Source organism: Hermetia illucens, chromosome 2 (genome assembly GCF_905115235.1).
Source record: "Hermetia illucens chromosome 2, iHerIll2.2.curated.20191125, whole genome shotgun sequence".
In the NCBI taxonomy this organism is placed as follows: domain Eukaryota; kingdom Metazoa; phylum Arthropoda; class Insecta; order Diptera; family Stratiomyidae; genus Hermetia; species Hermetia illucens.
The window spans coordinates 114111752-114124889 of NC_051850.1; the positions used below are offsets into that span (position 1 = coordinate 114111752).

Genomic DNA, 13138 nt, shown 5'->3' on the forward strand with positions numbered 1-13138 from the left:
TAGAATTCGGCTTCACTAGTCTGCCTGTGGTTAACATCATCTTTCCTTGCAGTTGATGGGATGCTGGCGCTGGCTGCGTTAATGATGGAGTGGAAGTTTTGGTTCTCCGAATATGCTTCAAAAGTTTGGAGACTGTAGGTGATATTTACCAAATCCTGTAAATTCTTTACAGTAAGTTCTTCTGGTTTCTCAATAATTGCCCAGTTATGTTCCTTCTGCAGCTTTCCCTCAGTTTTGATGAAATTCCGGTATCACATCTCATTAACGTTATTCCAAGCTCCGTTGGGGAGGAGTGAAACTTTAAAAACGGTGATTTTCTCGGCAAAGTCATTAGCTTTGAAGCCCAAATTTGACGTTGAGATTCCAAGGTTTCATAAATAAGAGTAAGAAGGGATTTCTCACTTGACCTGTAATATGTTTTAAAGGTACGAATTTTTCCGAGACTACATGGCTGCATCATTTTGATAATTATAAATTTAAGCTTACATTGTGGGCTGTGAGTTGAAAAAGCAAAATTTTCTCATCCAATTGTTTACCTAAATATTTCTTGCGTCATTCATCTATTTCTACTTGAGCAGTTTCTATTCTCTTCCATCAAACTGGCGTAACACAGCAGTGTCAAACCTCCTTTGCAGATTTCCATTGCCCTTTCATTTTTAATGTTTTTAATGAATGTTTAATTAGTTCATGCTTTACAGTAGAGATCAGTTTCACCTGAATTGAACACGTAGGAGGAAGGAAATTCCGCAATGAGGAGGCGACATTCTTTTCTAGGTCATAAACTTGCGCTTGTAAAATCTGTGTCACCTTGTTATCCATGAGTTTTTCGGTAGATAATAGTTTTCCTCTTCTTTCAAATGTGCAACTATCTTTTCGCCACTTTGAAATTGTCCATACGAATTTTTCCACTAATTTGTCGACTTATTCCTGGATTTCACGAACCATTCTTTCAACATATCAATATAACCATTCTTTTCTACTTCTGAGATTGATTGCGTAATGCTTCACGATCCTGCCTATTTCTTAATGTTCCGCCCTATGCAGTTTGTGAAATGTCTTTCAAAAGAAGGCCATATTTCTCTAAAATATCTAATTCTAATCTAATCAAATTTGAAGGACAAACTAAGAGCGCAGTCATTCTAACCGCGAATAAAAGAAAGTGAAAAAGAATTGGGTGTGTGAATTAATTTTGCCCGTTTTTTTTTAAATCAAATGTTATATGTTACATACACATGTTGCATAACAGTATGCTCTATCTGCAGTTACAACCTACGTCCATCTTTCAGGTAATTTACGGATATTCTCTTTGAAAAATGTCACTTTGTTTGAGCCGATCCATTGAGCAAGCCAATTTTCCATATTTTCACGAGAACTAAACCGCTGGTCTACAAGCGCTAACTGCATCGATCGAAGCAAATGATAATCTGAAGGGGCTATGTATATGTGGTGAATACGGCGAGTGGGGTAGAACTTGCCAGTTCCGCCCTTCCAATAAGGTTTTTTAACAACAGAAGCAACATGAGTTTTGGCGTTGTTATGTCGAAAGATTATTTGTTCCGTCTCGTCATAAATTCTGAATGTTTTCTTGAATAGTTCATTTTAAACTCATTAATTATCGTCTGTAGGCATCACCAGTAATACGTTCACCTGTTTCCAGCAACTTATAATGCACGATACTCTTGTAATCCCACTAAATACCCAACGTAACGTTACCACAATGAATATCTCGGTTTGGCTGCGATGGACCCCGGTTTCACCCATGCTTTTCTGCTGTTCAAATTCTCGTCGTAGTGAATCTATTTTTGAGTTCCAGTAATAATTCGATACAGAGAACCCTTCCTTTGTTGTTGTTGAAGAAGCATTTCACAAATGGTTTCTCGAAGTTCTATGTCTTCGTCTTTCAATTCATGCGGAACCAAATAACTAACTTTTTGAATCATTCTCATTGTCAAACGTTTGGCAACATTTGATCGATCAACATTCATTGCAAAAGCCAATTCTGATCAATTCATCGAGTATTGATCCTAATTCTTCATCTTGGTTGGTTTTCCATTGAAAGTTAGTCGAATATCCGAAGGGATCAGTCTTAAAAGCAACTTGTTCTTTGGATACGTTCGGGCTGCTTTTGGTGCTAGTAAGTCTTATGAACCTACCTCTGATCGTGTAGATCAGGTTTTCATCAGTTTAGCGCTGGTCAGAATGACAAAATTATGGCAATTTGATTACTTATAGCAATGACTGATGAATTGATGGATATTTAAAATTTGAATAAAATCTGATAGTCTGGAAGGACTGGTAATAGGATGAGTGTTCCAGTTGTCATTGTATTGTTAATCGAAACAGTTGTGAATGTTCGGATCCGTAAATGCATGCAAAAAAGATGTTTTTTGTCGTCTTGGTTATACTAAACACGTCAGTCCATCAAATTTTTGCTTCAGGTTCATTGTCATCACGCTTAATGCTAAGTAAGCCTACAGAAACAGAACAACATAAATACGAAAACAAATATCTAAGATGATTGGGATTCGAATCCAAGGCAACGAGATCGAAAGGCTGACGCTCAACCAACTCAAGTCGGGTTTTTCTCATAAAGTATATATATTCTTGGTAACGCCATATACGAATGTTATAAACGCAGGGAAAATTATTCTAGTAACATCTGATGCTATCGCCATAGGATGAGAATTATGCGAGCCCTCCTTCAGTTTTCAGTTTCCAACCTAGACGTCCTATGAAGGCTCCGGGTCTGGAGGCAACGACTTCATCTTTTTGTTAATACGCAAAAATGTTTGAAAGCAATGGACTTTTGATGACAGCATTTTGTCTGTATCCGAATTTTAAGAAAATCTTTGAAAAACCTGCCTACGTTGCCACTGGCACTATAAACTCTGGCCAAGTCAGAAATGTTTAGGGTCGTTACTGAGGTTCAGTATATATTTTACTGTAACGAGAGTTAAGATGATTCATGCCTCGTTTCAGGGCTTATCCTTTGAAATGTCTTCTAACAAGGGCTCTGTATTTCGAAATTCATGTTCCCGAAAACGCAGCCTACCCCACAAACAAAGCCATTTAAGCATTAGTGTGCTACAGAAGGGGTCATAGGGGAAAAAACCAAAGCCCGGGAGCCCCCCTTTGAAATTGCATAATCAATTTCATTTTGTCAAAGTCTCCTTGATAACTCCCGTCATCTCAGTTCCTATCGACAAGTCTTCTTCAAAGAACTTTTTAAATTTTTATTTCTTGTTTTCTGATTAGTTGTTTGATTTTTTTCTTTGGAATGCGACTGGGTACCGATTTAAGTTTTCTAAAGTTAACAATTGCGTAGCATTTATTTCAACGTTGTTCATATCTAGACGATTTTGTTTTATCGATGTTTTTTTCCTCGTGAGGACAGCCCAGGTATCTTTTTCCAAAGCAGTCCAACGCACTTCCTTGCAGAAGCCGACCTAACCCGAAGTTTTTACAGGAGCTTGGAATCGACACTTTACTGAATTAAAGGGAAAATAAGTAGGCTACATAATTTACATCTCGCGCTCGAGTTTGCCCCGTACGACCCTGCCTGGTCATTAAAGAAGTACGGTCCAATGATATCGACGATCTATAGGCCACATCCAACTATAACCTTTTTTTGTTCCTTCATTGGTTATTTGACGTATGTTGATCTTCAGAGGCACCACTATTTCCAAAAATGTACTCGCTTAAATGGAAATGAGGTTTATCGTTGAAGATTTTTTTTTCCAAATAATCTTCATTGAAAAGCTGGAAGGTCTATCCAGTAACCAGAAGCTTTCGTCTCAACTACGCGGTTCATTTAGAAATAAGAGCAGGTCCATTTGTATAATTCGCAGAGATGCACGCCTTCGAAGCCCAGATTCTTGTGCACTTTGCCCAATGACGAAGGTTAATGGGCTGTTTTTATTTTCTGATCTCCATTTATCTATATATCTGTATTAGGGTAATAGAAAGGACTGGTTCAAGGAGATAATCTAGTGGCTGATATTAATAGATTTTATGTTTTGTTATGCCTCACTCAAAGAAAACTTTCAGGAATTCGTGTAAATAATTCGATTAGACCGTGAGGAGTAGATTGTATACACTGTCCTTCAGGACTTCAATAAGGTGTTCGGTTTCAATGGGAGAATGTGATTTCGTTTTCTAGGGTCCTTCCAGTTGAGATCAGAGGAGGTGCCTTTTATGGAATCCCAAACTCATTATTTCATTACTATCAAACGTATAGTTCTTTAACATGGTAATGAGTTCTCTTAATTTTTCCTCTGAAATTTAAGTTTTGAACGTGATTCAAATACTTAGATTAGCTAGAAGAAGAATCAGAAACACCACTGTATTTTTTGTTTGGTTTTTTTTTGTTTGTATTCCACGAAATTTCTAGAAAAGTCATTCCTGCTATTCACCAAATTTTTGGGCAAAACCGTTTCATCCAAAATTATTAGCCTTCATTTGATTAAATCTGTGGGTTTGAAAAAGTCGTAACGTGCCGTAAACAAGCAACACCGCCAATGGATGAATTCTCTTTTTTTTGGATAAACTTAACAATTGCCTTTGACCGTGACTTTAACTCTTACAACTCAAATTATCTGTTGTTATTCACAGTTAAACGTTGTAAATTTTCGTTGATTTTCTTCTCTGCGCAAATAAACGAAATCGGAATTAAGCTTGAGCTGTAAAGGTGAATGAAACATGGTTACGTATGTACAATAATAAACAACTAAGTTTGGTTAAAATATTATTTGAATTATGAGTTTTTGACCTCCAAGAAGTTGAAAGCACTTTAAAGAATGATCTCCATATGATTCCAACTGATGGGCTAGTAACTGTGTGTGTAATTACTTTGTCATTGTTCCGCGCTTAACGCTAGGTTAACAGCGAAGGTTCCAGTCGACTGGACCTCGCACGTGGATAATCAGTACAAATATGATTTTATTAAAAATTTTAGCACCATCAAATCGAATTGAGTACCTAAGTTAGTAATGGTACGGAAAATCAATTAATGTCGAGGTAAATGGATTACTTCGATAACTTTTATGGGACCTATTTATATACATTCGTAAGGACAGGTATAACATTATTTTGATAATTCATCCACTATCTGTCTACCATCAGTTCTTATGGCCTGCCTTCAAGAGATGGCCAGAAGCTTGACCCGCGTCAGGAAAAAGAGCACTTTTCATGACGACGCAATGCTCATCCATGTTCTCCAGCAAGTTATTTAAGATGTCTGCCATTCGGTCAGAAGAGAATTTTTCCTACTGTCGAATGATAGGCCCGAGCTGTGGTGAGCTTTGGAGGTTGACGCTATATGGTCCTGCAAGAAGATGGCAACGGAATACATTACCGCAGACAATCAACCATCAAGTGATCTTGATCTGATTTGATGTTGCTGGTTAGTCAAAACTCAACCGACTTTGCAAACCGGAGTCTATACTTTCTCCCTCCTGAAACGGACTTCAACCATTTTTCGGTAAGAAGCTAGTCTTTTTAAATGTAAGTCCGCGGGGTGCTTTTCTCCCTTTAGACAATTAGAGCGCCTATGAAACCTACCTCTATGATATTATAACAGCTCTATTTTGAACGGCCATAGCTTTTTAAAATAGGGAAGGGGAAATGTTAGATGAAATATTTCATCAAGGTTAGAGAGATCACTTTTCACTTTCTCTCACATATTTGTTTCATGAGTTTTCAATAGGACGACTTCCCGTTTTCCCTTCACCACTCCTCTCCAGATGTGAGGTCGGACATTGAACAACTTTACTATAAGTCTACCCAGCTGAAAAAAGCCTACGGTTTGCTGCGAATTTCCTTATCAGAAAAAGAACTTGGTTATATCATTAGGTTTTTGATGCATGCGAATTTTATAAATCTTCTGCCTTCTTCGCTGGTTTGGTCAGCAGGATTATGTCCTCAGTGGTCCCATGACAGACCGTCTTCTTTCTGCGCTTAGCATTGAAGTCGGAGGGAAATATTTTCATTTTCAGATGCCAAGATGACAATAGAATTCGTCTCTGACCGGGTCACCGGTATTTTCTATTTGCGCATATATGTTTAGAAGCCAGACGCTGGCGGTTCCGATCCATATCCAATGGCCATATCTCCTAGAATTTTACTTGGTTTGTTTTAAAATGCTTGGAAAATATTCTAGACACATTGTATTTGTGGTTATTTACTCAAAACACAAATTTTTTTTTTTAAATTTTGATACCTACCTAAGTTCATAATGTATTATTTCATATTTTTTATGCTGTGGTCGTCTGCTCTTACGAAAATTTTGACCTATTTCACGAAGTGACGACAGGAATCGTAACGTTACCATTTCAACTTTACGGTAATTTTGTCATCCACAAAACGTAATATTTCCAAATATTAATTCCGTTCCGGTTACTGTTGAAAAATACTGAAAAGTACCTATTGAAAAAGTACTGAAAAACGAAAAAATGTATTAAGGGGGTCATCCCGTGTGAAGGCCGTTTTTTTTGCCATTTTTTGAAAAATTATTTTGAAGGACTGGATAAAGATAGAAAAGTGATTTTTTCAGCATATGTTTATTGATATTTCTAGTATATGTGATAAATTTTTCAGCTTGATTTCGTAGCTAATTTTCGGAATAGGAGTTAATTTATGCACCCATCTCCAAAAAAAGGTGTTTTTCTGCTGCCACGCTGGAGGGCACTGTGTTCATCTGAGGGAAAAAAACTAAACGGCATTTTAATGTGAACAATATTCTACGGTCCGCAAACTAGGGTAATTAGAAAATATTAAAAGCTAAATTTTTGGTGGGCTTTTAAACTTAATTTTTTGGATTTTGGTGTTTTTTTACGGCTTTTTTTATGAATAAAAAAAAAACTACCCGTCCGATTGCAATTATCCTAGTTTGCGGACCGTAGAAATATGTACTAAAGAAGCCATGAAAATTTCAAAGAATTTGGTTGGATAGATTTTGAGCTATGGTGGCAGCCGATTTTCAAGATGCAGTTTCGAGAAAAACGCATTTGAAAATTTAACTGTGATTATCAACAGTAAAATTTTAGCTCACCATTAATCTGCTATACTTGGTCCGTAGAGAGCACCCTCCGTTTCTTTAAAAAAGTCTTGCAAGGCCGATTGTTGCTTTCTGGTGTCGATTGTGGCTCTTTTAGCGAGGTCAGTCGATCGTCGTTCGGACCGCCAAATTCGCGCTTCATTACGGCGGTCGGCATAAACCTGATATATGTGACGAACTTGACATCCCATTGTCACTAGGATTTTGAGAATGCCATTGAATCCTTCATTGAAAATAATTACAGCCAGAAAAGTGGCTATTTCTACATCCTTGGCCCCAGAATGAGGGTGTTTAGGAGCGAAAGTCCAGATCAATGCATTTAACGACTCATTGTTATTCTGGGTCGCTGCTCCTAAACATCTGTTCAAGAGGTCATCTCGTGAGAAACCTCCGTACATTGGTTTGATAACTGTTTGAACTTCTTCAGTCAAAGGTGCCTTCTCGTGGTGGAAACTATCCGATTCTCCTTTAGCTTTGCGCCATTTGTACCAACTGTCCTCGCCTGCTGGACAATTTTGATGCTGAGGATTTTCGTCTGTAGAACATTTATGGAAGAAAGTTTCCCAAATTTCTTGCTTCATTCCTTCTATCGAATTTGCATGTCGACGAATAGCTAGTCCAGAAAATGTAGTTAGGTCCTTATCAGTAAGTTTTGCAGCTCCTTTTCCACCAATGCCTTTGTGATTCTTCTTTGCATTTCTAAGCCGCGTTCCCATTCTTTTCTCGACATGTCCTACGTATTCCTTTTTTACTACTACGTATATTTTATTATTTACATAAATTTGCAGAAATACCGGAGAAAACTCCAGCAAAATCCAATATACAATATACAAAACTTGTCGCAATTGGAACATCCATGTTCATGCTTGCTAAAAATTTCTTTGCTGATGTTGATGCGAAGTCCTTTTTCTTCTCTGATAACTATCGATTCCCATGAAATACTCCTTTTTTAGTGCGAGCATGACGTTGAACGTTAAAGGGATCTCCCTTCGTACGATCCATTTAAAAAAATCACTGAACACAAAAACAGCACAATACTTACAACAAAATATAACTGAGTATAACTTGAACGCCTTTCAGTGCTCACTCGAGACTGGATTATCCTTTTTATTCCAAATAGCAAATAAGTTTAGACAATTCATTGGTTTTCCATCTTTTTATATTTATACCTGTGTTCGAATTTATAAGGCTCAGGTAAGAAACTAACAGGTAAAAACAGATTCGATGCTCTTTCTCATCGAGTACTCTAGCCGCGGCTGCAAACTCCTTAGCTGTTTAACCCTGTAATTTCTGAAGGACTCGGAATATCGGAAAATCCCTTTGCCCACATATTCTCCACTATATATAGATACAATTCATGCAAAAAAAAAAATCGATTTCTCCAACCCGACACACGGGATGACCCCCTTAAGGTACTAATGAATTGATACTAAATTTAGTACCTTCGTTACTAGAAAATCAGCACTGCTTACGATATATCTCCTCGTTAAGAGCATCACTGACTCTGTTAGAGGCTTTATTTGATTTGATTTGATTTTTTGAAGGAACCTTATTTTCGAGACGACTATTTCAATGGTCACGACGGGATGGAGGTCATCATTCTATTTCAGGCAAGTTGACAACTTTTTTTAAGGCATGGCTGAAACCATGGCAAGTCCGTTTTCCCATCGTGGCAATATGTCAAGATTTCTTTTTGCGCCTGTCCAACAGTGCGCGCAACATGTGCCGCCATATCATTTGCATAATTGACCAGGCGTGACTCTTTTGACAAATCAAATCTTAGCAGACTATCGTCGGAAATACTCCGGAGATGGGGCCCTAGGATGTGATTTCCATCCTCTGTTGGCTCCCCAGCGTCTTATAGACCAGGGAACGCATAATCTATCAATATCCACAAAGGCTAACCCGGCACATAAAAAACATATTCTAGTGTGTCGATCATATTTGCCCTATTCAATTGATAAATTCATCCGAAGACATGTAATTTAGGAGAAAAATGCAAGGTTAATGATCATTTTTGTTTAGTTACAGTTTATGTAATGAGATAAGCCCTAAATAGGATTTAGGGTTGCCGGCAAGTTTTGGTGGCCGAGCTTTAGATAAATATTTTGAAGTGAGTAAACCTTTACTGTTTAGTATTAGAGAGTTATTATCGACCGTGCGAGCAGTGATTTTGCCATTTGGTTCTGCACCACCTAGCCCCCTCAAATATGTTTCAAAGATATATATTTAAAGATTTTCATGTTCTAAATGTAAAATTCATTTGGATGCATTGTCGAGATTGAAGCTTTGTAAGGATTTAATTCTTCGTAGGATTCTCCTCTTGAACACGGCCACGAGTTTGCATTCTTTTTGCTAAGAACCCAAGTCTCCGAGAAATACATGAGGACTGGCAAGATAATTGTCTTGTACAGTAAGACCTTTAACCCTATGGTGAGACATTTCGAGCGAAACAGTTTTTGTAAGCTGAAATAGGCTCTCTTGGCTGCCAACAACCGTGCGCAGATTTCATCATCGTAGCTGTTATCGGTTGTGATTTTCGACTCTAGATAGGAGAAATTATCAACGGTCTCAAAGTTGTATCCTCCTATCTTTATTCTTCCCGTTTGACCAGAGTGGTTTGATGTTGTTGGTTGGTTGGTTTTCGGTGCTGACGTTGCCACCATGTACTTTGTCTTGCCTTCATTAATGTGCAGCTCGAGATCTCGCGCCGCCTGCTCGATTCGGATGAAGGTAGACTGTACATCTCCGGTAGTTCTTCCCATAATGTCGATATCGTCAACGTAGGCCAGTAGTTGGGTGGACTTGAAGAGGATGATGCCTCTCGCATTTACATCTGCATCGCGAATCACCATCATCCTGCTGCTTTTATCTCGCCTCGTACATTGATCAGGATCAGCCTAGTCAGTCTTATTAATTTCTTCGGAATTCTCTCATGGCCGTGTACAGTTTTACTCTGGCTATGCTGTCTTAGGCCGCTTTAAAGTCGATGAATAGATGGTGCAACTGATGTCCATATTCCAACAGTTTTTCCATCACTTCCCGCAGAGAAAAAATCTGATTTGTGGCTGATTTGCCTGGAGTGAAGCCTCTTTGGTATGGGCCAATGATTTGTTGAGTGTATGGGGCTATCCGACCTAGGAAGATAGCGGAGAATATCGTATAGATGGTACTCAGCAACGTGATACCTCTATAATTGCTGTACCGCGTGATATCCCCCTTTTTATGTATGGGACAGATAATGCCGCATTGCCAATCGCCAGGCATTGATTTGCTGTCCCACACTCTGAGCATCAGTTGATGAATCATTTGGTGTAGTTGGTCGCCTCCATATTCAATCAATTCGGCTGTAATTCCATCAGCTCCTGGCGACTTATGGTTTTTAAGCTAGTGGATTGCACGGACTGTTTCTTCCGTCGTTTTCAGTTAGTGAGACCTCCAACGCGCCGATATTTTGGTTGTTGAGCAGTTCATCAAAATACCCAATCCATCACTCCAAACATGCCCATTCTGTCGGAAGTCAGATTTCCCTCTTTGTCTCTGCAGGATGAGCATCGAGGCGTATAAGGGCTCATCTTCCTGATTTGGTGGTAAAACTTGCGCGCCTGGTGCGGTTGCTCCCTGTACTTTGCAGTTCACAGACCTGTTTGTTCTCCCAGGCTTCCTTTTTCAGTCATACGTGTCGCTTCTTCGCTCGACGGAGTTCTTGGTAGATCTCTGCGCGTGCCCGCGTTCGTTGAGAATGCAACAATAGTTGGTATGCAACATTTTTCCGTTCCGTTGTTAGCTTACATTCATCGTCGAACCAACTGTTCCGACTTTTCGTGCGGCTGGGGCCAAGAATGTTTGTGGCCGTATCAATGATAACGCTCTTCAAATGGTTGTGCAGATAAATTGTTCATGCTTCATCTCCAGGCCATCTGTTAGCTGCGGTTATTGCGGCATCCATTTCCCTCTTATATGTGCTACGGAGCCCTGTTTTGTGAATGGCTTCAGTATTCACTCTCACCTGATTATCAGAGGGGATTCTGGGTTGTGTTGTAATTGGAGCCCGGAGCACTATGCCAACCAGATAGTGATCCGGGTCTAAATTGGCCCCCCTATATGTTCCGACATTCACATCAGCACGTGGTCAATTTGGTTGAAAGTGGTCCCGTCTGGAGAGGCCCTCGTATGTTTGTGCGCAAACCAGGTACTTTCAACAACCATTTCGTGTGATACTGCTAACTGAAAATAAGTAGTCCGTTATCATTTGTATTTTGATGTAAGCTATGGGGGCCAACGTATCGCCTGACTCCGGGCTCCATCCTTACTTCGACTGTTGAGATGTCCAAGTATGATTTTGATATCATACTTGGGACAGGCTTCGAGGGTCCGTTCAACTGCCTCGTAGAAGGTATTCTTCTCCGACTCTGCTTTCTCCTCTGTAGGTGCGTGCACATTTATGAGACCTTTTTTGCCTAAGGTCTGACCTACGCTTAGCTGCATGGTCGGATATGCGATAAAGACATCCCTAAGAGCAGTTACGATTTTAGAAGCAACGTACAATTCAAATGTACCGTAACGCAGCACAAATTCGGAAATTATATTTAGACCAAAGTAAGATAAAGTATCTTGTACAATAATAGCCATATAATAGATTATAAATATGAAGTAAAATCGCTTTTCTTTAAAATTCTAATGTCCTTCCAAACCCGACTTTCTCCTAAACCCGTTTCTTTCACCTTCCGTTCTATGGTAGTCGGTAGGTTCTACTGTAATGGCCTTTAACCGAAAGTCAATACTTTCTAACTCAGAGCAGGCCAAGTTTAATGTGGAAGGAAGGAAATCAAAAAACGTTTCATATTCAAAGTGTCCACTTTATCATTGTCGGTTTGTTGTCCTGTTAGTATTATTAATGCTCCCCGTGGACTTTCTTGCACACACAATTTATAAGTTGAATTGTTAGTTTCACGAAACTAGGGAAATATCAATGTCGTCATCTCTTTGTCACTAATCAATCATTTCGTGCTAAAATAAAATAATTCGGAAAAATTTATTTAGTAATATATTATTTTTAAACAGCTTACCAACTTATATTATGTAGGCGAGGTCATTGAATTTGAGTATAGGGTTTGTGTATCTTGCATATATCAGTCGGTATAGTAGAGAGGGGATTCCCTTATGAACAGATACTCTCAAATTTAACTAACATTTCAAATAATTGATATGTTTACAATCAAATTGAGTGAATAATTATAAAATGTATCATCGCTATCAATTCGGGAACGAAGTTTTAGATAATTATGAATCATTCAGTATGTGAACGATTGAGCAATATTGGCCTCTACACTGGAAGCTATGATTAAGATGGCCTTCTTTCCGACTTCGGATGATTTCATTCCCGATATTTTCTGCTTTTTGGCTGTCCGTATCCAAAGCACTTGGTATACTGGAAGTGAATCATCTTCCGCAGATTACTCATTGATCATGCCAAATCCTAAGCTTCCCGCTCTCCCTATAAATCATAATTGAATTTCATATGCATACAATGACCATGTGTGCACTATCAACTGGTTGTCATATGAACCATTTTATCGCTGTGCTCACAATACACCCGTGGCGGCAAAAAGTAGTGTTTGTGATTTGTTAATTTGTGCTTCATATACCACATCCGCTGACATTTCCTTTTTGGTTCACTAACAAGAATCTCATTTACCAATGGGCGATTTCCAAACGCGTCAATCATACCAAAGCGAAACGCAAGCACTCAGCCGGAGGATAGACGTAAAGTAGCCAGAGACTATTATCGCAAAGGTAAACACCATTAATTTGCAGGTGTGCCTCCGATATTGGCCCGATGTTCGGCTTTGTCTGGGAAAAATGTTTGAGTGGTATTTATCTATAGCGGATAAACAAGCTTTCGTATCAAATCGGAAAATGAATCTAATCTACTTAATGGCGACTACAAACAATAGAGAAGAATGTTTTCGACTATAATATACAGACCTGGATATCTGTAGACGATTATATACGACGGATATCTCTTGGTTTGCCAGAATTCATTGAAGGAATTTGATTTTAATCGATTTTAAAATGTTTTTA

At 38.8% G+C, this 13138-nt stretch overlaps 1 protein-coding gene across 3 annotated transcripts in view; it reads left to right on the top strand.

The window, feature by feature from the left end:
• LOC119648786 (prominin-like protein) overlaps positions 1-13138 on the top strand; it is a 198019-nt gene that overhangs the window by 71915 nt on the left and 112966 nt on the right. The window lies entirely within an intron of this gene.